The sequence below is a fragment of the Spinacia oleracea genome, chromosome 2 (assembly GCF_020520425.1).
Source record: "Spinacia oleracea cultivar Varoflay chromosome 2, BTI_SOV_V1, whole genome shotgun sequence".
In the NCBI taxonomy this organism is placed as follows: Eukaryota; Viridiplantae; Streptophyta; class Magnoliopsida; order Caryophyllales; family Amaranthaceae; genus Spinacia; species Spinacia oleracea.
In genome coordinates this window covers 557,240-583,063 of record NC_079488.1, presented here as the reverse complement: position 1 = coordinate 583,063, position 25,824 = coordinate 557,240, and the positions used below count along the sequence as shown (strand labels likewise).

Sequence of the window (25,824 nt, the reverse complement as noted above, 5' to 3'; positions counted from 1 at the left end):
CACGTTACCTTAGAGTTTGTGTCCTAATAGAAGTCTAAACATAATAATACTAAGTCATGTACTAAGGAGTTTTAGTATAGTTAGGATTATGTGTTTGATAGTAATTAGGATTGCATTAGTTAATGGTTAAATAATGTTTATCTTATTTAAGAGTCATGATAGGAAAGGAGTGTCATTTAGATAGAGTTTTCATTAATATATCTACTGCATAAAGAGTTATTATTCGATCATATGTTTGTTAGAGTCTTAGGATAAAAGTCTATCATGATAGAGTTCTATTAGGTCTAGGATTCCGGCCTAAATAAAAGATAAACATAAAATATATCTTCTAGGGTTAATAGGTAACATGCATCACTATATATACTGCATTCATAAGTCTAGGAAAATGGTCTGACTTAGTGGTGTTACGTGCTTAAGTTAAATCTACATTATAACCCACGTCAGTACCGTCAGTTCCTGTTCCACATACGTAGTTCCTGCTCCAGCAGAATTTCAGATTCTATTTGTTATTCTATCTTTTATACTTGAGAGTTGGGAAGGGGTTTGAGTGAACCTTGTAATTGAGAGAATCAGCTTGAGTCGAGCTGAAGAGTTGAGAGAGAAGATCTCTAGAGAGATCATTGAGAAGGAACGGTTGAGGGACTGTTCATAAGGGAGTTGAGTTCAGGGAACTGTGATTTTCCTAATTAGTAAAAGGGTTTAAGTCCCTACGGGGCCGTGGTTTTTCCTCTCTATTAGGGTAGAGAGGTTTCCACGCTAAAATCTCTCTTGCAATCTCTTAATGTTTTTAATTCCGCGAAAAAGTAGATCCAACATCTACAAACACTAATTCACCCCCCCTCTTGTGTTGTTCATCTAAACTAACAGAAATTATTGCCATTTCTTTTATATCTCCTACCTCAATCTCCCCTTCTCGTACTTTTTTTTATTGCCAGATTCTCTCTCCTCCAGTCCTCATATAAAAGTAAAACACCATTGATTTTACCAAACTGAAGAAGATTTTTGTTTGATATATGATGTATCTCTAATTCACCATTGATGTATCTCTAGCTAGTATAATGTCGATGTGTCTCTTTTACATTGTCAATGTATCTCTTATACGTTGTCAATGTATCTCGAATTCACCCCTAATGTATATCATATTTTCCTCAATTCATTTAACCCGAAAATCAATCTACCCAAATTAATCCGAATGCCTGACATTTTTCTATGGATTTCGAACAGTTGATTGAATTGATCGGCGTTCGTAACTTTGTTGTTGGATACATTATACTATTTACAACAAGATGAATGGCACCACAGGAGGAGAGATAAAATGGACTGAAAATATAGAGTAGGAGGAAAGAGGAGGGGCTTCGATTCATTTAATGACTTGTGTCGATCTCGTCACCATTGAAATCAAATAATTAAACGCAATAGAGGTTTGGAGGAAGAAGATGAAGCAAAAAGAAAAGGGAACCCATGGACATCTGGGAAGCTCCGGTTGAAATAATATACAAACTTTTGTATAAGGCGGTCTTTTTTGTGAGACCACCTTATATTGGGTTCTATTCGCGGGTCAAGTAGTGTCCTATTGCTCACGGGTCGTTATATCCGGATCTTATAAAAATAATGTTTCTCTGTTCTTTCTCCTCATTTTCTGTAACGCCCCGACTTCTAGACACCATTAATTAGGTTAATTATCTTTAATTAGCAGCGCAAACCCTAGCTTAGTCGGAGCATCACATGTCGTATCTCCCTCGCGGGAAGTACAAGGCGACAATGCGACATAATACTACTTAATTTACTAAACAATGTGAGTAACAATAAATATTCTTAACTTTGATTAAACCTTAATATTATAAACTAACTCAATTCTCGGAATTAAACTAGAGTTTAATTAATACATCCGTTATTACTAGTGAGATACTACTCTTACTAAGTGTCAAACATTGACTTGACTGTCACATCCTCACACTAAGGCATCTCGTAGTCTTCATTGTACCTAAAACATAAAAAGCAACATCGTGAGCCGAGGCCCAGTAACATACTACCCTAACAACGTAAATTCATTTCAATTCATTTTATTTAATTTGCAAACAGGGAGAATAGAATATAGTAAAACACTTTCATAAATGCATTATAATAAAGCAACAACTTGAAGCTTTAATAGTTCCCATTATCTTTCATAAAACCTTCATTTTGCTTGGTAACTGACAAGTTAGCCTTGCCGGACGTCTCCCACCTTGCGATAGTCCTCAAGGAGCACTCTCCCTTGTTGGGTGTCCCGCGGTGCGGCGGTACGTGCACGACCTAGAAATAGTAACCCCACTAACTGCCAGAACCGGTTACACTTGTATTTATCATGTTTCGTATCTTATTATTAACTCATAGACATTGTTCTTATAAAATCATACATAAACATGCTTGAATATAATCATCATAAAACATACTTTATAAACACATTTCATATCTCACAATCCAATAAAAACATATCATTATAAACATATTTCATAATCTCATCAAAACACATTTCATAAGGGGATTGTGGGTGTTAGCAATAGATGTTACCTCAAACATAGTTTTATACTTCCCGTTTGATGGGCCGTTCTTCCTGAGCTCCCAGTAATATTTTATACTTGTAATATTAGGAACATAAATTACGTAATTAGTAACTAGATAATAATAACTATAAATTAATAAATCAGCCCCCTTTCAAAAACGATGCAAATACATGATTATACTAATAAAACATTTGATATAACATTTTTACTTTATTTTCAAAATCAATACGTAAACTTACCAAAAACTAGAAAATGAATGTTTGACTTTTAGGAATTAGGTGCACTGTACTCCAATTAGGAAATTGGTTTCAAAGACCACTTTGGTCTCGTGAAACAGAGAAGCGCCGAAAAAGAAGAATAAAGGTCGAAGGCTCGCAGCTAGCCGTGTGGCGGTGCGGGTGGGATTGGTCGGCGGCGAGTAACCGCAGCATCACACCGGAGAAAAGGGGTTGCGGTGGTGGCTCCTGGATAGGGCGTACCTGCTGCCCGCACGCAGGTGGGAGGGAGCAGTGGCGGAGATAGGTAGGTGCATGGGGTCCACCGATCCCCCAAAAAAAACTGAAAAAAAAGTTAAAAAATCTTATAGCTGAGAGCTAAGAGATCGGGTTTTATAGAGAACCGATCTCTTAGGTTTTACTTAAATTCACCAGCTCCATACCTAAGAGATCAGTGTACTATAGAGATAAACCTAAGAGAACAGTCTTTACAAACAACCGTTCTCTTATAATTTTGAATAACTATAGGGGATTATCTTAAGAGAGCAGCCTTTAGAAACAAATGGTCTCTTAGAATTTTGAATTTAAATACCCACTACCTTAAATTAAGTTATTCTTTTCAGTTTTCACCACACATATGAAAATCGTAGAGAATAATTGTAATAATTTTTTACGATTGTAATATGAATATTTATTAATTTAAGGACAATACATTTTTTTTAGTAATATATTGTGTGTTGTGGAGGATCACCCGACACAATACTCTAAAAATCCTGGGAACGTGATTGCCGACACCCCAGAAAAAAATTCCTGGCTCCGCCACTGGGAGGGAGAGAGACAGGAGAGAAAACGGGCAGGGGGACGAGAAGAGAAGTGAGCAAGGAGGGTACGGGGGTGGTCTTCGGTGGTATGTGATTAATGGGTGGTAGCTCGTGGTGGTTTCCGGCAGAAATAGGTCGTGGTGGTTGTTCAATGATAAAACGAAGGTAATAAAAATGGTGAAAACTCCATTGTTTGTAATGGTGGTGAAAGCTTGATTGAATGTGAATTTAAGTTGATGTTTTCTGGTTTAATTTACAGGGATGAATGGTGTTGAATGACATAAGAGATAAGTGCAATTGAATTTCATTGATTGGCAAATGTAGAGTTTAATTGATTGACAAATGTGAAGAAGAATTCAGAAATTGATGACTAAGGTATTGAAATTCTGATTAGTGTCATGGAAATTGATGAGTCATATGGAGATGAACAAGGGTGGTGACAAGTAGAAACCCCATAAGTTTGATGTCATGTGCAAATCAGTCCTTTACCTTTTAAATGTAACAAATCAACCCCATAACTAATGCACAATGTGCAATTGGCTTCCAATTGCCATTTTTCGACCAATTTTCACCGGATATTATTATTGTAGCCGGAAAACGAATATAGTTTTCTTTTCCGGAATAAAATACATGCATACTTGTATATTTTTGTATAAGTATACGAAAGATGTCTTTTGGTATTCTCTTTACATCACTGCTTTTCTCCCTCATATCTTCATCTTCTACCAACTTTTCTTTCCTCACTATTCATGGCAGCAAGAAGTGTATACACCATACAATTTCCATTCTGATTATCCCCAATAAATACGATTCCCCCTTATTACCTTCTGCCCTTAACAATTTCAGTCCCTCCTTTGATTATCTTCATAGCCCTATACAAAATGATATCAAATGATTAAGCTTGGAGGATTTGCATTTTGCAGCATAAAATCTGCTCCACTATAAAATTAAAACAAGTAAAGGCTATATGGTAATTCAAGAATCTTGGTAAATTATGTGGAAGTAAATTAGCAGTCGTTCGTAAGTTCGTTTTTTGCTGGTTTCTGTGTTTTTAATATTTTTTTAATCACAGTCAGTGTTTTACATGCTCTATATTGGACATACACTAATCTTGTTTTAGTTGTATATAAGGTATTAATTGGGATGTATAAGGAGACAGTTTTTTTTGTTCGTATGATATTGTTTTTCGGCGATTATAATACATTCCAGTGGGATTTAAATGAAAATTCAAAATTGGGAGTTAATTGCACATTAGGCTAAACACAAGGGGTTAATTTGCTACATTTAAAAGGTAAAGGGCTTATTCGCACATGACATCAAACTTATGGGGTTTATTTGCCATTTTCCCCGTTTCTCGATTGAAAAGGGGTACTTTTGTAATTGCAAAATGTTAGAATTTTTTTTTGAATTTTACCCCTCTAATTGAACTTAAATCGAAAATAATTATAACTTTTAATCAAAAATTATAAAATCAAAATAATAATCTTACCATTAATATATTTAAATTTTCAAGTCAAAATAATTAATATTAGGATATCCTAAAACTAAGATTTAAAACGGTTTTGCGCTAATAAAAATAATTAAGCATAATAAATCGAGTTTTAAAAAATTCGGGGTATTATATTTTCATTTTCAAACCACACTCTTCACATTCAAGAGAGAGAAAATGACGGTTCTTCAATTTTTCGCGTCGATCCTTCTTCTTCCAAATTACGCTCCCCTTCTGGTCGTGTTTTGCTTCAATTCTGCTATTTGTTCTTCTGAAATCGGCTCAATCTCCGTTATTCTTCTTCGTCTCTTCGATTTTGTAAGTGTTTCTTTCAATTTCACTTTCAATTTTTGTTATTTTTGGATTTCCCTCTTTTTTCTAGTTTAATTTAGTCTGTATACTCGTTTTATTTTGCTTTTAATCTACATTTTGGTATGCAAGTATATTATTGTTAGGCTATGATACATATGAAAAACATAAATCATGCGGAAAAACCTTAATGCCAGGAAACATATTATTTACACATAATCAGTTAGCATAATTTAGATGCATACACTTTGTAGCGTGCCCTCCCTAGCTGCGCCCAAACCGAACAAGAACAAGTCTTTAGGACTCCAAGTGTCGTCCCTCCGTAGATAGTCCACAACACGTCCGGATCCGCCTTAAGATTGACCAACTAGAATCGCCCTTAAGGTTCTATAAATTTTCGGCTAATAGGGCAAGTAATATGGCTGATTTTTCTGCTTAAAAATCCTAGTTTTGAATACTTGAAACTTCTGTATAAATTTGTGACCCTAGGCACATATTTATAGGATTATGGAAAAGGACTTAGAATCCTATTAGAATACCAATTTAGTTTAATTAGAATCCCGTTAGGACTCTATTAAATAAATTCTATCTACTAGGATTAGGATTTTAATCATAGAACGAATTCTAATAGCTTTGGGATTCGTATTGCACACAACCGCACACGAGCACGAGCACGAGCACAGCCCACACAAGCCTCGCGGCCCACGCGAGCTGCTCTTGCTCGCAGCCCATGTCCGTCGCAGCCCACTTGTTCCGCGCGCGCCATGCCTTGCTGGGCCTGGCCTTGCGCTGGGCCTGGCGAGGCTTTGGCGTGTGTGTTGAAGCGTGTGGATTGCTGGGCGAGAGCCTGGCTTCGTGCTGGGCCTTCGTCTAGCAAGTCTCGTCCGATGCTAATTCGTACGATACGCTTCGATTAAATTCCCGATTCCGGAATTCATTTCCGATACGAACAATATTTAATATTTCCGATTCCAGAATTAATTTCCGTTTCGAAAAAATATTTAATATTTCCGTTTTCCGGAATTATTTTTCGATTCTGATAATATTTCCGATTCTGACAATATTTCCGTTTCCGGCAATATTTCCGATTCCGGCAATATTTCCATTTCCAATAATATTTTCCGATACGTACCATGTTTCCGTTTCCGGCAACATCTACGACTTGGATAATATTTATATTTCTGATACGATCCATATTTCCGTTTCCGGCAATATCATCGTTTCCGGAGTATTCATTTACTTGCCTTTGACGATCTTAGCTCCCACTGAAACCAAGATCCGTCGATTCCGAATATCCATAGATGGAGTATTTAATGCCATTAAATACTTGATCCGTTTACGTACTATTTGTGTGACCCTACGGGTTCAGTCAAGAGTAAGCTGTGGATTAATATCATTAATTCCACTTGAACTGAAGCGGCCTCTAGCTAGGCATTCAGCTCACTTGATCTCACTGAATTATTAACTTGTTAATTAATACTGAACCGCATTTATTAGACTTAACATAGAATGCATACTTGGACCAAGGGCATTATTTCCTTCAGTCTCCCACTTGTCCTTAGGGACAAGTGTGCATTTCCTAATTCCTTTGTCGCTCGATGCTTGCTCTTGAACATAAGGTAAGAGTTGTCATCCTTATTATGTCCAGAGGTGTTTCTCGGTTTCAGAGTTCAACTGATCAAATAAACAGATAATCATAGCCTATGATTCATCCGAGCACGGCCATGCATTTCACAGTTTCTAGCTCTCCGAGTGGCCTTGTACAACTTTTAAGCATCTCATCCCGATTTATGGGAGGACAATCCCAATCTTGCGATCTTGAGATTAGACTTCGTTTGATAGGTGATTACCTGAGCGTTGCCTTTATAGCCTCCTTTTACGGTGCGACGGTTGGTCAACGTCAAAGCAACCAGTTCTTAAACAAGTAATCTCAAATCACTCGGGTATTGAGGATTTAGTGTCTAATAATTTTAATGAAATTTACTTATGACAGATTTTCATCTCTTACAGTAAAGTTTCATAGGTCTTGTCCGATACTAGTCTTCTCAAAGTAAGTATCTATGCAAATGATTATGACATTGCCATGTCCACATAGTTCAAGAAACAGAACTACTAGTCATCTTGCATTCTAGTTGTCTAACGTTTTCTATGCGTCCAATTTTATAGAAAACTCCGACTAGGGACCATTTTCAACCTTTGACATTCAAGTTCACTTGATAGACATTTCTTAGTCACAAGACTGGTCCTGACAGTCTATCTTGAATATATCGTCAAATTGAAGGGACTCATCATTTAATACTAAACCAAGATTAAATGGAATATGAAAATACATTTCATATATGATAAATGTTCAACCCCATTGTTTTACCACCATGGGCCTCAAACCCATCTTCTAAAACAGTTCATGGAATTCAAAGCTATGCTTGATTTCCAGTGCTACAATGTGAGTGTTGTTTCTCACTTGTTGCATAGGTTTAGTTATCATGCTTTGCTAATCTTAATATCCTTTTCATCGAATGTTCTTCGAGATATGATGATAAGAACTTTTAAGTATGTTTATTTTGTGATCTAGTCTTTCTTGCTACATTAGTGGTTCTACGCATTTTGCAATGAAGAACCATTAAGTCAACAGACATGTGATCTTCCCAAGTTCAATGAAGAACTCATATAAACGACTCTATTTTATTGCTTCTTAGGCAATAAGTACTTTTACTTCAACTTTATAGGTTGCTAGTGATGCTTTGTTTGGAATTACTTATCCAAGCAGTTCACAGATATGTGGAATACTTTCCATCTGTATCTTAGAACATAGAAATTAATATTTTAATATCCCACGCAACAACTCATGGTCTCCAATCCATGTTGCCATTTCAAAACACGATGCTCTATAGCTCGTCCTTATCAATGGTTAACTCCAAGGGAATCTTGCTTGATCCTTTGCCAGTGTTTATGCGTGTAGCATCAATATTTAGCATATCTTTATTTCCTTGAATCAAGAACTATTCCTATGTACCTTTTCAAGTACCATAAGTATTCTTGATCTCAATCTAGTTGATCTTCACTTAGATCAATAGAGATTGGTATATGTTCGTCATGCCTAAAGTCATACGATACGTTTTTGGCGATCCTCATATTATATCATACATGATAAATTCTTTTGCAGAATAATTCCCAATTGAATTCTATTCATGTAACTTTAGCTTATCTAGTTTCAGTAGATACTAAATTCAGCTAAATTCTTTGACATATAATATAGGTTAAGAATCTCATTTAGACTCTTTGATGTTTAACTTAGTAAATGCTTATACATAGTTCAAACATCCTTTACTTAGATTTATTCACATGGGTCGAATATCTCCAATGGAGACTTTCGTGTTTGATTTAATAAATGCCATTACTTAATCCAAAACAATATCATAAGATCTTTGTAAATAGATCTTAATACCCAGTATGTACTAAGTTTCGCCATGGTCCATCATTGATGAATAATCTCAAATCTAAGTCATTAGCATTTGAATGTTATTTTACAATAGAGAGATATGTGTGTGATACACATAGGACCAATTAAGTTTTTATGTACTCCCACTAAACTTCTTATATATCTATAAGAATCATGTATATTTTATGAAACTAAAATACTTATTAGCTTCATTAAAATATAATTCCAATTCCCAATTGCTTGCTTAAATCTGTACTTAGATTTTATAAGCTAGCTTTCTCTTTCAAGCATTTATTTGGATCCACAAATCCTATGACATACCATGTACATAGTTTATTCCAATATTTGATTGAGGAATACGTTTTGTCATCCAATTGCTATATGTACCAATATGCAATCATTGCTTGAATTATAGACTTGAGCATTACGATTATGCACGAGGTTTCAACACAATTCACACCATGAATTTGCTTGTAACCTTTAGCAACTAATCTCGCTTTGTGTGTGAACACAATTTCATGTTTGATGGTTTTTATCCTTAAAACAAACTTGCAACCAATAGGTGTGAACCTATTCTTGCAAATCAACAAAATTTCAATTTTGTCATCAAAACATTGAGTATGTTTTATGGCCTCTAACCATTTAAAACATTTGAGTCTATATATGGCCTCTAACCATTTTAGGGAATCTGGGTTTCGTCATAGCTTTCTTACAAGTTACAAACTCATTAATCTACATGATAATAGTTTGACTGCAAGTTGTAGGTTTCTTCACTATCTAATAGAAGAATCTCATAGTTTCATTGACCAGAACTCTATGTTTCTTTACTATCTAATAGAAGAATCTCATAGTTCCAGTGACTTGAACTCTATGCCTACTTGGGTATAGAACATCTAACAATAGAATATCAACAGGCACTTTGAGAGTCCTTTGAATATTCTATTCTCTTTGAAGCACTTGTAAAGTCTTCTAAGAGATGTCTATTCTTTAAAGCCACTTCTAAAGTCCTTAAAGAATACGTGTTCGGATTTTCTAAAGAACTTCGAAAAGCCTCCGGAATGTCCGTCTATGTTTGTTGTTCGCCTCGAAGACTTTCGAGGTCTATTTTCTCCCACTTGTCATTTTGGAAACGAATCTCCAAAAGGACATTATTTCGAGCAAAAAAACATTATGTTCTCAAAAATTCGTGGTAGAAACAATACCCTTGTGTCTCATTTGAATAAATCACAATGAAACATATATCTAGAATTGGGCCTTAGTTTGTTGAATAACAAACACTAAGCTCCCACTGAGTTTAGCAACTCTTTAGATATATATAATTGAAAAGATATCCTGAAATTACTTTTCAATAGCTTTGACGTATTTGGTTTAGTTTGGTGGTAGTTGAGCATTTTGTTTTAGAAATTATAGGAAAAGTCTTTATGATTCATCATTAATCGAATCAAGTACTAATTGACTTCGATTATTCCAACTAAGATATTCCATATCTTATGAACCTAGATTGTGAAATTACAACACACAATCATTGATGATCATATTTGGTCTCAAGTAATCATCAACATGATCTAAGCTAGATCTTTATGATTTCTTGCCAAGTGGATTTTATACTTCTGAATCTTTGAACTAGCCAAACAGATTCAACTTATAGCCATTGCTCGCTGCGCTCGCTCGCCAGCGCTCGCTGCATGCGAGCCAACACTCGCTGTGCGCGCTCGCCAGCGCTCGCTGCGCGCGCTTGCCAGCGCTCGATGCTGCGAGCCATCGCTCGCTATGCGAGGCATCGACGCTGGGAGGAGCACTCGTGGCACGCGAGCTTGCGCTCGCTGCGCGCGAGGCTCCGCACGCTTTGCGCGAGGCAGTGCGCGCTGTGGCGCAGCTCGCTTGCTGCCCACACGCGACTGCCGTGCCTTGCCTTCGCCCATGCCCATTCGTCCATTGCTCGTAGCCCACGACACAAGGCAGGGCTGCTGCCTTGTGCTCGTGCACCATAGCCTTGCTCATTGCATTCGTGCCGCATGGGCGACGAGCTCCCTTGCTCGTCGTTACATGCCCGCACTATACAACACCCCTTAAGGGTAACACGTAGCGTCCATTGCTTTGTGCGTGCAAGTTATATGAGCGAATCGCATAAAATTTAAAAAATTTATATTTAAAATTAATGACAAATTAATAAATAATATTAATTTCATAATTTTAGGGCGAAAAATCGAAAATTTATTATTCAATTGATTTCCGATTAACATGGATTCAAGTCTAGGTCATAAAAATTTAAAATTTATCATAAATTTACAATTTTTATGGTGGTTTTTAATCATAGGTATCTAATTAAATTATAATTAATTATGAAAATCAAATTAATTCTAAATTATTCTAATTTTCAACAAATTAATCATAATTACAAATTAGATTGCATAATTAACAAGGCTAGGCATTCAAACTTGTTAAACATATACAGTAGGTCAATCAAAAATTCAAGATTTATCAACAAGAATCGCACATATTTAATTTAACATCTTAAATTTACGAAATTTTGCATTCGAAAAACTAAAACCTCCGAAAAGTCATAGTTAGGCTTCGAATTTGAGAATTCTGGGTTCGGCAGAAAAATACCTTTTTTGTCAAAATTTTAGAATGACTTTTACATGCGGAATTGACACAAAAATCACTCGATTTGGATGAGTAACGAAGAAACTGCCGAAAAACTGCGTACGTATAATTAAATAAACGCAATTTGCAATTAATTAACAATTACGAAAATTAATCACCCCTTTTAATTCTTGCAAATTTGTAATATTTAACCATGTTCATGCAATTTAGATTATGAAAATAATAAGAGGCTCGTGATACCACTATGACTCGATGTGCCGAAAATTAAAGCTGTGGATACCACAGCATACCTTGATTGACCTTTAAATAATAAGTGGTATCCTAAAATAATAAGTGGTATCCTAAAATAATAAGGTATCCACAGCCTTTAAATAATAAGTGGTATCCTAAAAGTGGTATCCACAGCATCAAGCCCACACGCTGCCGTAGCCTTGGCGCGCGCTGGGCCTGCCTTGCGGTGGGCCTGGCGCAGCCTTGGCTGGTGCGTTTGTGGCGCGCTGGCTTGCTGGGCGATGGCCCGGCTTCGTGCTGGGCCTTCGTCTGGCAGGCCTCGTCCGATGCTAATTCGTACGATACGCTTCCGATTAATTTCCCGATTCCGGAATTCATTTCCGATACGAACAATATTCAACATTTCCGATTCCGGAATCAATTTCCGTTTCGAACAAATATTTAATATTTCCGTTTCCGGAATTATTTTCCGATTCCGATAATATTTCCGATTCTGACAATATTTCCGTTTCCGGCAATATTTCCGATTCCGGCAATATTTCCATTTCCGATAATATTTTCCGATACGTACCATGTTTCCGTTTCCGGCAACATCTACGACTTGGATAATATTTATATTTCCGATACGATCCATATTTCCGTTTCCGGCATTATCATCGTTTCCGGAGTATTCATTTCTTGCCTGTGACGATCTCAGCTCCCACTGAAACCAAGATCCGTCGATTCCGAATATCCATAGATGGAGTATTTAATGCCATTAAATACTTGATCCGTTTACGTACTATTTGTGTGACCCTACGGGTTCAGTCAAGAGTAAGCTGTGGATTAATATCATTAATTCCACTTGAACTGAAGCGGCCTCTAGCTAGGCATTCAGCTCACTTGATCTCACTGAATTATTAACTTGTTAATTAATACTGAACCGCATTTATTAGACTTAACATTGAATGCATACTTGGACCAAGGGCATTATTTCCTTCAACTCCATCTATGGATATTCGGAATCGACGGATCTTGGTTTCAGTGGGAGCTGAGATCGTCACAGGCAAGAAATGAATGCTCCGGAAACGATGATATTACCGGAAACGGAAATATGGATCGTATCGGAAATATGAATATTATCCAAGTCGTAAATGTTGCCGGAAATGAAAACATGGTACGTATCGGAAAATATTATCGGAAATGGAAATATTGCCGGAATCGGAAATATTGCCGGAAACGGAAATATTGTCAGAATCGGAAATATTATCGGAATCGGAAAATAATTCCGGACACGGAAATATTAAATATTTGTTCGAAACGGAAATTAATTCCGGAATCGGAAATATTAAATATTGTTCATATCGGAAATGAATTCCGGAATCGGGAAATTAATCGGAAGCGTATCGTACGAATTAGCATCGGACGAGGCCTGCCGGACGAAGGCCCAGCACGAAGCCAGGCCATCGCCCAGCAAGCCAGCGCGCCACAAACGCACCAGCCAAGGCTGCGCCAGGCCCACCGCAAGGCAGGCCCAGCGCGCGCCAAGACTGCGGCAGCATGTGGGCTTGTGGCAGTGGGCTGCGAGCTTGCGGGCTGCGCGCGCGCGCATGGCGCCCCTCGTGGGCTGCTGTGCGTGCGTGTGTGTTGGTGTGCTATACGAATCCTAAAGCTGTCAGGTTTCTACTAATGATTAAATTCCTAAACCTAAAAGGATGAATTAATTAAATAAGAATTCTATTAGGATTCTAGTTTAATTAATTCGTATCCTAATAGGATTACGATTCCCTTTCCATACCTCTATAAATAAAGGCCTAGGGTCATTATTTTGCATAGAGTATTCAAGTATTCAAAGTGATTTTTGAGAGCAAAAATTCAGTCATACAATTGCCTATACTAGCCGAAAATTCTAAGTACCTTAAGGGCGATCCTAGTTGGTCAAGCTTAAGGCGGATCCGGACGTGCTGTGGACTATCTACGGAGGGACGACACTTGGAGTCCTAAAGACTTGTTCTTGTTCGGTTCGGGCGCAGCTAGGGAAGGCACGCAACAAAGTGTATGCATCTAAACTATGCTAAATGATTATGTGTAAATAATATGTTTTCCTGGCTTCATGGTTTTTCCGCATGATTTATGAATTGTCATATGTATCATAACCTAACAGTGGTATCACGAGCCTCTTATTATTTTCATAATCTAAATTGCATGAACATGGTTAAATATTACAATTTTGCAAGAATTAAAAGGGGTGATTAATTTTCGTAATTGTTAATTAATTGCAAATTGCGTTTATTTAATTATACGTACGCAGTTTTTCGGCAGTTTCTTCGTTACTCATCCAAATCGAGTGATTTTTGTGTCAATTCCGTATGTAAAAGGCATTCTAAAATTTTGACAAAAATAGTGTTTTTCGGCCGAACCCAGAATTCTCAAATTCGAAGCCTATCTATGACTTTTCGGAGGTTTTCGTTTTTCGAATGCAAAATTTCGTAAATTTAAGATGTTAAATTAAATATTTGCGATTCTTGTTGATAAATCTTGAATTTTTGATTGACCTACTGTATATGTTTAACAAGTTTGAATGCCTAGCCTTGTTAATTATGCAATCTAATTTGTAATTATGATTAATTTGTTGAAAATTGGAATAATTTAGAATTAATTTGATTTTCATAATTAGTTATAATTTAATTAGATACCTATGATTAAAAACCACCATAAAAATTGTAAATTTATGTTAAATTTTAAATTTTTATGACCTAGACTTGAATCCATGTTAATCGGAAATCAATTGAATAATAAATTTTCGATTTTTTGCCCTAAAATTATGAAATTAATATTATTTATTAATTTGTCATAAATTTTGAATATAAATTTTAAATTTTTATGCGATTCGCTCATATAACTTGCACGCACAAAGCAATGGACGCTACGTGTTACCCTTAAGGGGTGTTGTATAGTGCGGGCATGTGACGACGAGCAAGGGAGCTCGTCTCCCATGCGGTACGAAAGCAATGAGCAAGGCCATGGTGCACGAGCACAAGGCAGCAGCCCTGCCTTGTGTCGTGGGATGTGTGCAATGGGTGAATGGGCGAGGGCGAGAGCAAGGCACGAGCAGTCGCGTGTGGGCAGCAAGCGAGCTGCGCCACAACGCGCACTGCCTCGCGCAAGCGTGCGGAGCCTCGCGCGTAGCGAGCGCAAGCTCGCGTGCCACGAGTGTTGCGCCAAGCATCGAGCGCAGCGAGCGCTATTGTGCGTGCGACGAGCGCTGCGCCCAGCGATGGCGTGCGAGTGCTTGATTGTGCGTGCGACGAGCGCTGCGCCCAGCGATGGCGTGCAGCGTGCTTGTTGCGACGTGCGACGAGCGCTGCGCCTAGCGATGGCAAGCAGCTTGCTTGTTGCGACGTGCGACGAGCGCTGCGCCCAGCGATGGGCTGCGGCAGCATGCTCGTGCGTCGAGCGCTGGCGCGCACAGCGAGCACCAGCTCGCGTGATGCCTTGCGATGGTGAGCAGCAGCGATGCGACGCAGCGCATGGGCTGCGCGCACATGGCCAGCGATGGCTGTGTGCGTCTGGCCCATGGGCGTGCGATGCGTAGGATTATTGCGTTGCGATTAGATCGTTTTGAAATTTTAATTTGAAATTTTCAGTTTACGTAATTTTAATTAATTTTAAAATTAATAATTGGTAGATTATTGGTGCCCTTGATTAATTGCTGCAAATGTTTATGTGATGCATAATGTGTTTTACTAACCAGCTATGTGGGCCATTCATGTTAATGAATGGGTGAATGGTATATATTGTATATGTACTGTTTTGCAGGTTATGAAGTGACTAGTATGGCCCAAATAGGATAGAAAATATGGTCTGCGTACCATTAATTTGAATGTAATTGGTCCAAAGTACCAAAGTTGTTTTTCAATTCAAATATGGCCTGCGTACCATCAAATAGTTGTAATTAGTTATAGCTTATCCTATTTGAAGAAAATGGTGCCTCCCACGGAGATTTTCAAGACGGACTTTGAAGTTAAAGCTTCAAGATGAAGTCGGGCCATATTAGATCACATTTATCTTATGCATGTTTTAAGTTATTTATTGCCTTTTAAATATGTCTTAAAATGCATGAGATCAAAGCTTGATTATGTTGCATGATTAAGGATTTTTGTTCACTTAAAATCTAACCAACATAGTAAGAGCCTTAAGTTCCAAACTTAAAAATTGAGTTAAAAGGTGCCATGCCAAAATATACACTTGCTTGGATATCCTTTACATCAATCTAGTAATAGTTTTCGCTCAGCGAGGTGTTACTTATTGGTCCTAAAGGGGCAAGGTACACAAATAATTGTGAGTACATGTTAGTTTTGGTGAAACTCAACGATATAAGTAAGGAGTCCTTGTATGTCGTGGCAAAATCGATAGGTTTACCTAATAAGTTCTTAGACGTACCTATCAACCAAGAATAGTTTCTAGACTATTAGCAAAAGGCTTTTGCTTACCTATGATGTTTTAGGATTAAGTCGACAAATTGTGCTTAGTTCTTCAATGATTTTAGGATCTTGGAATCATTTTATTCACACCTGCCGGAACACATAAATTGAATAAAATGCTTAATGAACATTGAATTATGCATGTATGTTAGAATTTAAGTTTATTAAGAGAAACTGTGAATGGTTATTTATTTTTTTATTCTTTTCAATTGTAGTTTTAAATATGGCAAACAACAATCAAAACATCATCATAGGTTCTGAGCTTATGGTCAAGCTGAACCTGGCAAATTTTCTTGAATGGGAAGCTAAGCTAGTTGAAATAGTCAAACTCAATGGACTTGAGTATGTACTATCACATCCCATGCCAAGCTACTATGCCAGAGACATGACCCCTGAGAGATTTTACGCCTGGGATGCGGATCTCAAAAAGGTTATGAGTCTCATGCTGAACAATATCCCTGATGATTGGGCTAGAAGGTTTGTAGCCTATGAACCTTTTACGCTCATCAAGAATCTGAGGGATATCTGTCGTGGAAGCACGGAGGACAGGGACCTGAACGTCCATGAGTTGATTGAATCAATGTCTGGTCTAAAGGTTAGTTCTCCCAACAGGTGTTATAGGATGGAAGTCCAAGAAACACATGTTCAGCTCCTTCGCACTAAACAGAGGGTAGGCGTCCCACTGAGGTTCCATGTGGATCTTATATGTTCATACTTTGATCGCCTAAGTCTACTAGGAACACCAATAAGCGAAAGGATGGCAGTCTCTATCTTGCTCAATTCACTACACAGTGGGTTTGGTCGCTTCAAGCAACTATACCTAAGTGAACCAAGAGAAGAAACAGTTGCAGAATTTGTTCACCTTGTCAGAAAGGCTGAAATAATACTGGACTGTGAAGCCAAAGATTTACTCAAGGCTAGAAGGAGACCGTTCAAGAAAAGTGGAAAGTCCAAGGGCAATGCTAAATCAAAGCAGGTAAAGTCCACATCAAGCTGTCTTTAGTGTGATGGAATAGGCCATTACAAAAGAGAATGTCCAAAGCTAAAGGAAGATCAGAAGAACGGAACAGTTGTTCCATCTTCAGGTATTTTCGTTATAGACTGTATCCTTGCTAATTCAACTTCTTGGGTATTAGATACAGGTTGTGGCTCACACTTATGTTCCAATCCACAGGGACTAAGAAGAAGTAGAAAGTTAAGCAAGGGTGAAGTCGACCTACGAGTGGGAAATGGAGCACGGATTGCTGCATTAGCTGTAGGAACTTATTATTTGTCGTTGCCCTCCGGGCTAGTTTTGGAACTGGAAGAGTGTTTTCATGTTCCAAGTCTTACTAAAAACATCATTTCAGTTTCTTGCTTAGATGTTAAGGGATTTTCCTTTTTAATAAAAGACAATAGTTGTTCGTTTTATTTTAAAGAGATGTTTTATGGATCTGCTAGATTAGTTAATGGACTTTATTTATTAGATCACGACAAACAAGTATATAACATAAATACCAAAAAGGCCAAAAAGGATGATTCAGATCTCACCTATCTGTGGCATTGTCGATTAGGCCATATAAACTTGAAACGCTTAGAAAGACTTCAAAAGGAAGGAATTCTAGAACCATTTGACTTAGAGGATTATGGTAAATGCGAATCATGTTTACTTGGCAAAATGACAAAGCAACCTTTCTCTAAAGTTGGAGAAAGAGCAAATGAACTATTGGGTTTAATCCATACAGATGTATGTGGACCAATGAGTACAAATGCTAGAGGTGGTTTCAGCTACTTTATCACTTTCACTGATGACTTCAGTAGATATGGTTATGTCTACCTAATGAAGCATAAGTCTGAATCCTTTGACAAATTCAAGGAATTTCAGAGTGAAGTAGAAAATCAATTAGGCAAGAAGATTAAGGCACTGCGGTCTGACAGAGGCGGTGAATATCTGAGCTATGAATTTGATGACCATCTGAAAGAATGTGGAATTCTATCAGAATTGACTCCTCCTGGAACACCACAATGGAACGGTGTGTCGAAACGGAGGAACAGAACCTTGCTAGACATGGTCAGGTCAATGATAGGTCAGGCCAAACTTCCATTAGAATTTTGGGGACATGCACTAAATACAGCTGCACTCACTATAAATAGAGCTCCGTCTAAAGCTGTTGAAAAGACTCCATATGAATTATGGTTTGGAAAGCCTCCAAATGTGTCTTTTCTTAAGATTTGGGGATGTGAAGTATACGTCAAATGATTAATTTCAGACAAACTTCATCCAAAATCTGACAAATGTATCCTTGTGGGCTATCCAAAGGAAACAAAGGGGTATTACTTCTACAATACATCTGAGAACAACGTGTTTGTTGCTCGAGATGGTGTCTTTTTGGAGAAAGATCACATTTCTAAAATGACAAGTGGGAGAAAAGTAGACCTCGAAGAAATTCGAGTCGAACAACAAACTCTAGAGAATGCTCAAGATGACATTCAGGATGAAACTCAGAGATCTTTAGAAGAATCTGATGAGAATCATGGTCAATCTAGAAATGTTACCCCGCGTAGATCGCAAAGATATAGATCTCAACCGGAAAGGTACTTAGGTATTTTGACGAACGAGAGCTATGACGTTCTATTACTTGAAAGTGATGAACCTGTGACTTACAAACAAGCTATGACGAGCCCTAGCTCCAAGCAATGGCAAGAAGCCATGCAATCTGAATTAGACTCCATGTCTGAAAAACAAGTATGGGATTTGGTCGATTTGCCAGATGGCTACCAAGCCATTGGAAGCAAATGGGTTTTCAAACTGAAAAAGGACAAGGATGGGAAACTTGAAGTTTTCAAAGCTAGATTGGTTGCAAAAGGTTACAGGCAAGTCCACGGTGTGGATTACGATGAAACCTTTTCACCAGTTGCAATGCTAAAGTCTATTCGGATAATGTTAGCAATCACTGCATATTACGATTACGAAATATGGCAGATTGATGTCAAAACTGCTTTCTTAAACGGCGTTTTAACAGAAACTATGTTTATGACACAACCTGAAGGTTTTGAGGATCCAAAGAATGCTAAAAAGGTATGCAAGCTAAAGAAGTCAATCTACGGATTGAAGCAGGAATCCAGGAGCTGGAATATACGTTTTGATGAAGCAGTCAGTGACTTTGGTTTCATCAAGAACGCAGACGAATCTTGTGTATACAAGAAGGTCAGTGGGAGCAAAATTGCTTTCCTAGTATTATATGTCGACGATATATTACTTATCAGAAATGACATTCCTATGTTGAACTCTGTCAAGATTTGGCTTGGGAAATGTTTTTCGATGAAATATCTAGGAGAAGCACAGTACATATTGGGCATCAAGATTTACAGAGATAGATCTAAAAGGATGATTGGACTTAGTCAAAGAACTTATATCAATAAGGTGCTTGATAGGTTCAAGATGGCAGACTCCAAGCGAGGCTACCTACCCATGTCTCATGGAATAACTCTAAGCAAGACTCAGTGCCCAAAAACACTTGATGAGCGTAGACGAATGAATGGGATTCCATATGCATCATTGATTGGTTCAATAATGTATGCTATGATATGTACACGCCCGGATGTTGCGTACGCACTCAGTGCTACGAGCAGATACCAGTCAGACCCAGGAGAGGCGCATTGGACTGCTGCCAAGAATATTCTGAAGTACCTGAAAAGGCACAAAGATGACTTCCTGGTCTATGGTGGAGATGATGAATTAATTGTTAAAGGCTATACGGACGCAAGTTTCCAAACCGACAAAGATGATTTCAGATCACAGTCTGGGTTTGTCTTCTGCCTCAACGGAGGTTCAGTAAGCTGGAAAAGTGCTAAGCAAAGCACCATTGCGGATTCTACAACTGAAGCGGAGTACATTGCTGCACATGAAGCAGCAAAGGAAGCTATATGGCTAAGGAAGTTCATAGGTGAACTTGGTGTAGTCCCCTCCATTAAAGGACCAATAGCCCTGTATTGTGATAATAACGGAGCTATTGCACAGGCAAAGGAGCCTAGACACCACCAGAGAGTCAAGCATGTACTTCGTAGATTTCACCTTCTACGAGAGTTCGTTGAAAGAAAAGAAGTCGAGATAAACAAGATTGGAACTGATGACAACATCTCAGATCCATTAACTAAACCTCTGCCGCAGGCGAAGCACAACTCGCACACTGCAGCTATGGGAATCAAGCATATTGGAGAATGGCTTTGATATCCCTGTTTAATGTTTTAAAGTTTTAGAGTTTAAATCTCTGTGAAACATCATTGGTTAATCATTCACAATAAATGAAAAGAATTCATTTTTCCATTTAATTTGTGGTTTATTAAATGATGAGTCCCTTCAATTTGACGATGTATTCAAGATAGACTGTCAGGACCAGTCCTGTGACTAAGAAATGTCTATCAAGTGAACTTGAATGTCAAAGGTTGAAAATGGTCCCTAGTCGGAGTTTTCTATAAAATTGGACGCATAGAAAACGTTAGACGACTAGAATGCAAGATGACTAGTAGTTTTGTTTCTTGAACTATGTGGACATGGCAATGTCATAATCATTTGTATAGATACTTACTTTGGGAAGACTAGTATCGGACAAGACCCATGAAACTTTACTGTAAGAGATGAAAATCTGTCATAAGTAAATTTCATTAAAATTATTAGACACTAAATCCTCAATACCTGAGTGATTTGAGATTACTTGTTTGAGAACTGGTTGCTTTGACGTTGACCAACCGTCGCATCGTAAAAGGAGGCTATAAAGGCAACGCTCAGGTAATCACCTATCAAACGAAGTCTAATCTCAAGATCACAAGATTGGGATTGTCCTCCCATAAATCGGGATGAGATGCTTAAAAGTTGTACAAGGCCACTCGGAGAGCTAGAAACTGTGAAATGCATGGCCGTGCTCGGATGAATCATAGGCTATGATTATCTGTTTATTTGATCAGTTGAACTCTGAAACCGAGGAACACCTCTGGACATAATAAGGATGACAACTCTTACCTTATGTTCAAGAGCAAGCATCGAGCGACAAAGGAATTAGGAAATGCACACTTGTCCCTAAGGACAAGTGGGAGACTGAAGGAAATAATGCCCTTGGTCCAAGTATGCATTCTATGTTAAGTCTAATAAATGCGGTTCAGTATTAATTAACAAGTTAATAATTCAGTGAGATCAAGTGAGCTGAATGCCTAGCTAGAGGCCGCTTCAGTTCAAGTGGAATTAATGATATTAATCCACAGCTTACTCTTGACTGAACCCGTAGGGTCACACAAATAGTACGTAAACGGATCAAGTATTTAATGGCATTAAATACTCCATCTATGGATATTCGGAATCGACGGATCTTGGTTTCAGTGGGAGCTGAGATCGTCACAGGCAAGAAATGAATGCCCCGGAAACGATGATATTACCGGAAACGGAAATATGGATCGTATCGGAAATATGAATATTATCCAAGTCGTAAATGTTGCCGGAAACGAAAACATGGTACGTATCGGAAAATATTATCGGAAATGGAAATATTGCCGGAATCGGAAATATTGCCGGAAACGGAAATATTGTCAGAATCGGAAATATTATCGGAATCGGAAAATAATTCCGGAAACGGAAATATTAAATATTTGTTCGAAACGGAAATTAATTCCGGAATCGGAAATATTAAATATTGTTCGTATCGGAAATGAATTCCGGAATCGGGAAATTAATCGGAAGCGTATCGTACGAATTAGCATCGGACGAGGCCTGCCGGACGAAGGCCCAGCACGAAGCCAGGCCATCACCCAACAAGCCAGCGCGCCACAAACGCACCAGCCAAGGCTGCGCCAGGCCCACCGCAAGGCAGGCCCAGCACGCGCCAAGGCTGCGGCAGCATGTGGGCTTGTGGCAGTGGGCTGCGAGCTCGCGGGCTGCGCGCGCGTGCATGGCGCCCCTCGTGGGCTGCTGTGCGTGCGTGTGTGTTGGTGTGCTATACGAATCCTAAAGCTGTCAAGTTTCTACTAATGATTAAATTCCTAAACCTAAAAGGATGAATTAATTAAATAAGAATTCTATTAAGATTCTAGTTTAATTAATTCGTATCCTAATAGGATTACGATTCCCTTTCCATACCTCTATAAATAAAGGCCTAGGGTCATTATTTTGCATAGAGTATTCAAGTATTCAAAGTGATTTTTGAGAGCAAAAATTCAGTCATACAATTGCCTATACTAGCCGAAAATTCTAAGTACCTTAAGGGCGATCCTAGTTGGTCAAGCTTAAGGCGGATCCGGACGTGCTGTGGACTATCTACGGAGGGACGACACTTGGAGTCCTAAAGACTTGTTCTTGTTCGGTTCGGGTGCAGCTAGGGAAGGCACGCAACAAAGTGTATGCATCTAAACTATGCTAAATGATTATGTGTAAATAATATGTTTTCCTGGCTTCATGGTTTTTCCGCATGATTTATGAATTGTCATATGTATCATAACCTAACACGATGCTTGCTCCTGAACATAAGGTAAGAGTTGTCATCCTTATTATGTCCAGAGGTGTTTCTCGGTTTCAGAGTTCAACTGATCAAATAAACAGATAATCATAGCCTATGATTCATCTGAGCACGGCCATGCATTTTACAGTTTCTAGCTCTCCGAGTGGCCTTGTAAAACTTTTAGCATCTCATCCCGATTTATGGGAGGACAATCCCAATCTTGCGATCTTGAGATTAGACTTCGTTTGATAGGTGATTACCTGAGCGTTGCCTTTATGACCTCCTTTTACGGTGCGACGGTTGACAACGTCAAAGTAACAAGTTCTCAAACAAGTAATCTCAAATCACTCAGGTATTGAGGATTAGTGTCTAATAATTTTAATGAAATTTACTTATGACAGATTTTCATCTCTTACAGTAAAGTTTCATAGGTCTGTCCGATATTAGTCTTCCCAAAGTAAGTATCTATGCAAATGATTACGACATTGCCATGTCCACATAGTTCAAGAAACAGAACTACTAGTCATCTTGCATTCTAGTCGTCTAACGTTTTCTATGCGTCCATCTTTATAGAAAACTCCGACCAGGGACCATTTTCAACTTTTGACATTGAAGTTCACTTGATAGACATTTCTTAGTCACAGGACTGGTCCTGAATGTCTATCTTGAATATATCGTTAAATTGAAGGGACTCATCATTTAATAAACCACAAATTAAATGGAAAAATGATTTCTATTAATTTATTGTGAATGATTAACCAATAATGTTTTACAAAGTATTAAACTCTAAAACTTTAAAACATTAAACAAGGACATCAAAGACATTCTCCAATATGCTTGATACCCATAGCTGCAGTGTGCGAGTTGTGCTTCGCCTGCGGCAGAGGTTTAGTCAATGGATCTGAGATGTTGTCATCAGTTCCAATCTTGCTTATCTCGACTTCTTTTTCTTTCAACGAACTCTCGTAGAAGGTGAAATCTACGAAGTACATGCTTGACTCTTTGGTGGTGTCTAGGCTCCTTTGCCTGTGCAATAGCTCCGTTATTATCACAATATAGGGCTATTGGTCCTTTAATGGAGGGGACTACTGTAACGCCCCGACTTTTCGGTACCTTAATTATCGGTAATAAACCTTACATAACTCATCATTAGCAGCGAAATTAGGCTTAATTAATTCTGGGACCTGTTGGTATGGGCCCACAAATAAAATAATCCTTAATAACATTCCAGAAATAATACAACTTTCCCAAAAATAATTATAAATCAATATTCTTACAACAACCTCAATAACAAGATTTCCATAATAAATATTTCTCATCTCGATATCTCCATAATAAACTAAACTCCAGTAATAACTTTTCTCTTGAGCAACTATAGCTCCTTAACCGAACCTGTACATCATCATAAAATAGAAAAACAGGAAAACACAGAAAAATCCAAAAATGAGTGGAAAACTCAGTAACATTACTCCAGCCCGTCAAAATGGTTTTGTTTTGAAAATCATTTGGCACATATCAATCATTAGCATTTATTGTTCGGAAATAACTAATTTAATCTCGTTATCTTGAAAACTGTGTCGGTAAGGAATCATTTCCTTTACAGCTCATTGGCAAGTACAGGCTTTGGCGGGACTTTTCTTACATCTTTTCAGGGGGGAACTGTTTCCCTTTAACTTTAACTTTGACTTTAATTTGCCTCCACCTGTAACTTGCCCATTTACTAGTTCAGTTCACTTTTCCATGCCGACAAAAGTAACATCGTCTTTCTTTAAAATAACTTTATAAATATCGTAATTATTCCCGAACAACGTCTTTAACATTATAACATCATGATCATAATCATAAACATATATATATATATCATATCATTTACCTCATAAAACACATATAATCACATAATAGTCACACATTTCATATACGGGCATATAAACTTAAATGCTGGACATAAAAATTACAGTAACATAACATAATACTTTTAAATACGGGCATATAAACATAATTGCTGGACATAATAGTTACCTCGATCGCTTAATCTAATCGGCTTAACCATTAAATATCATCGATGTTAATCCCAAAATGCATAAGCTCCATCACTTATATAATCCTTGAATAATCTTCAAAGATGACAACCACAATAACAATAATAAGAATTAATTAATCATTACTCAATAAAAACCTTTAATTAGATACCCACTTAAAATTGAAATGCTTACTTATTAGCCTCTTTTTCGTAACTTGTTGGGAGCCCATATTGGCTCCAAAATTAAGGTCCACCTACCCCCATAATAGCGCTACTAGTATAAATCAGCAAGGCCCACATCACCCCCCCCCCCCCCTTTAACCCTTTTTATTTTTGGTGATTTTGATTCAAAGAGGAAGATCAGAAGCAGTAGCACGCAACAATACAGCAGAGGAAATAGAGCTCCGTCACCGGCAGCGGACGGTGCAGCAAGGGGGGTGTCTGGGTGGCGGAAGAAAAGACTCGTCGGCACAGGTGGTGGCAGCAGTAACGCCGGCGAGTGGTGGCCGCGGTGGTCAAAGGAGGAGAGAGAAAAATGCAGGAAAAAGCTTCAAGATTTATCAATGGAGTACCCGTTTTTCTTACCCGTTTTTCTTACTCATTTTTGAATTGGGTTTTTGGTATTGCAATTTACTGAACATTAGAAAGCTATTTATAAAGCTTTCTTGAGATGGTGAGTCATGAAATTGAGAAATAAATTGGACATTTGGCAATTCAAATTGACAGGGCTTTGCCACGCATAAGAGGAAGGAGAAGAAATTGAATGTCATGAATTTGACAGATTTCAAGAAGAAAGATAATTCAAAAATATTTGGTGGCAAACTCTTCCATATACACGTATGGAGGAGGAAGATGAAAACTATCTTTGTAAGGTCTATGAACTTGGACAAATGTCAGGAAGAAAGAAAAGTCAAAATAATAGGTGGCCTCAATTTTACAACTAAACGTAAAATGGGAAAAGAAAATGGGTCTTCCAAAAATAAAATCAAATATGAGAAAATAAATTGGGCTAAATAGAAATGCATTATGTCACAATAAAAAGGTAGACATAATAAGATAATTAAAATATATCGGAAAAATTTAGAACGTAATTACGTGAATAATCGTAATTACAGATTAATAAAAGAGGCTTAAAATACGGGGTGTTACAACTCACCAAGTTCACCTATGAACTTCTTTAGCCATATAGCTTCCTTTGCTGCTTCATGTGTAGCAATGTACTC

General features: G+C 37.9%; 1 long non-coding RNA gene across 1 annotated transcript; it reads right to left on the bottom strand.

Moving 5' to 3' along the window:
• Positions 1 to 23,301: 23,301 nt before the first annotated feature.
• LOC110778960 (uncharacterized) lies at positions 23,302 to 25,612 on the bottom strand. The gene is made up of 3 exons (XR_002530997.2): positions 24,795 to 25,612; positions 24,601 to 24,695; positions 23,302 to 23,973 (listed from the first exon to the last, which is right to left on the bottom strand). It is a non-coding gene; the product is annotated as an uncharacterized lncRNA (long non-coding RNA).
• Positions 25,613 to 25,824: the final 212 nt, after the last annotated feature.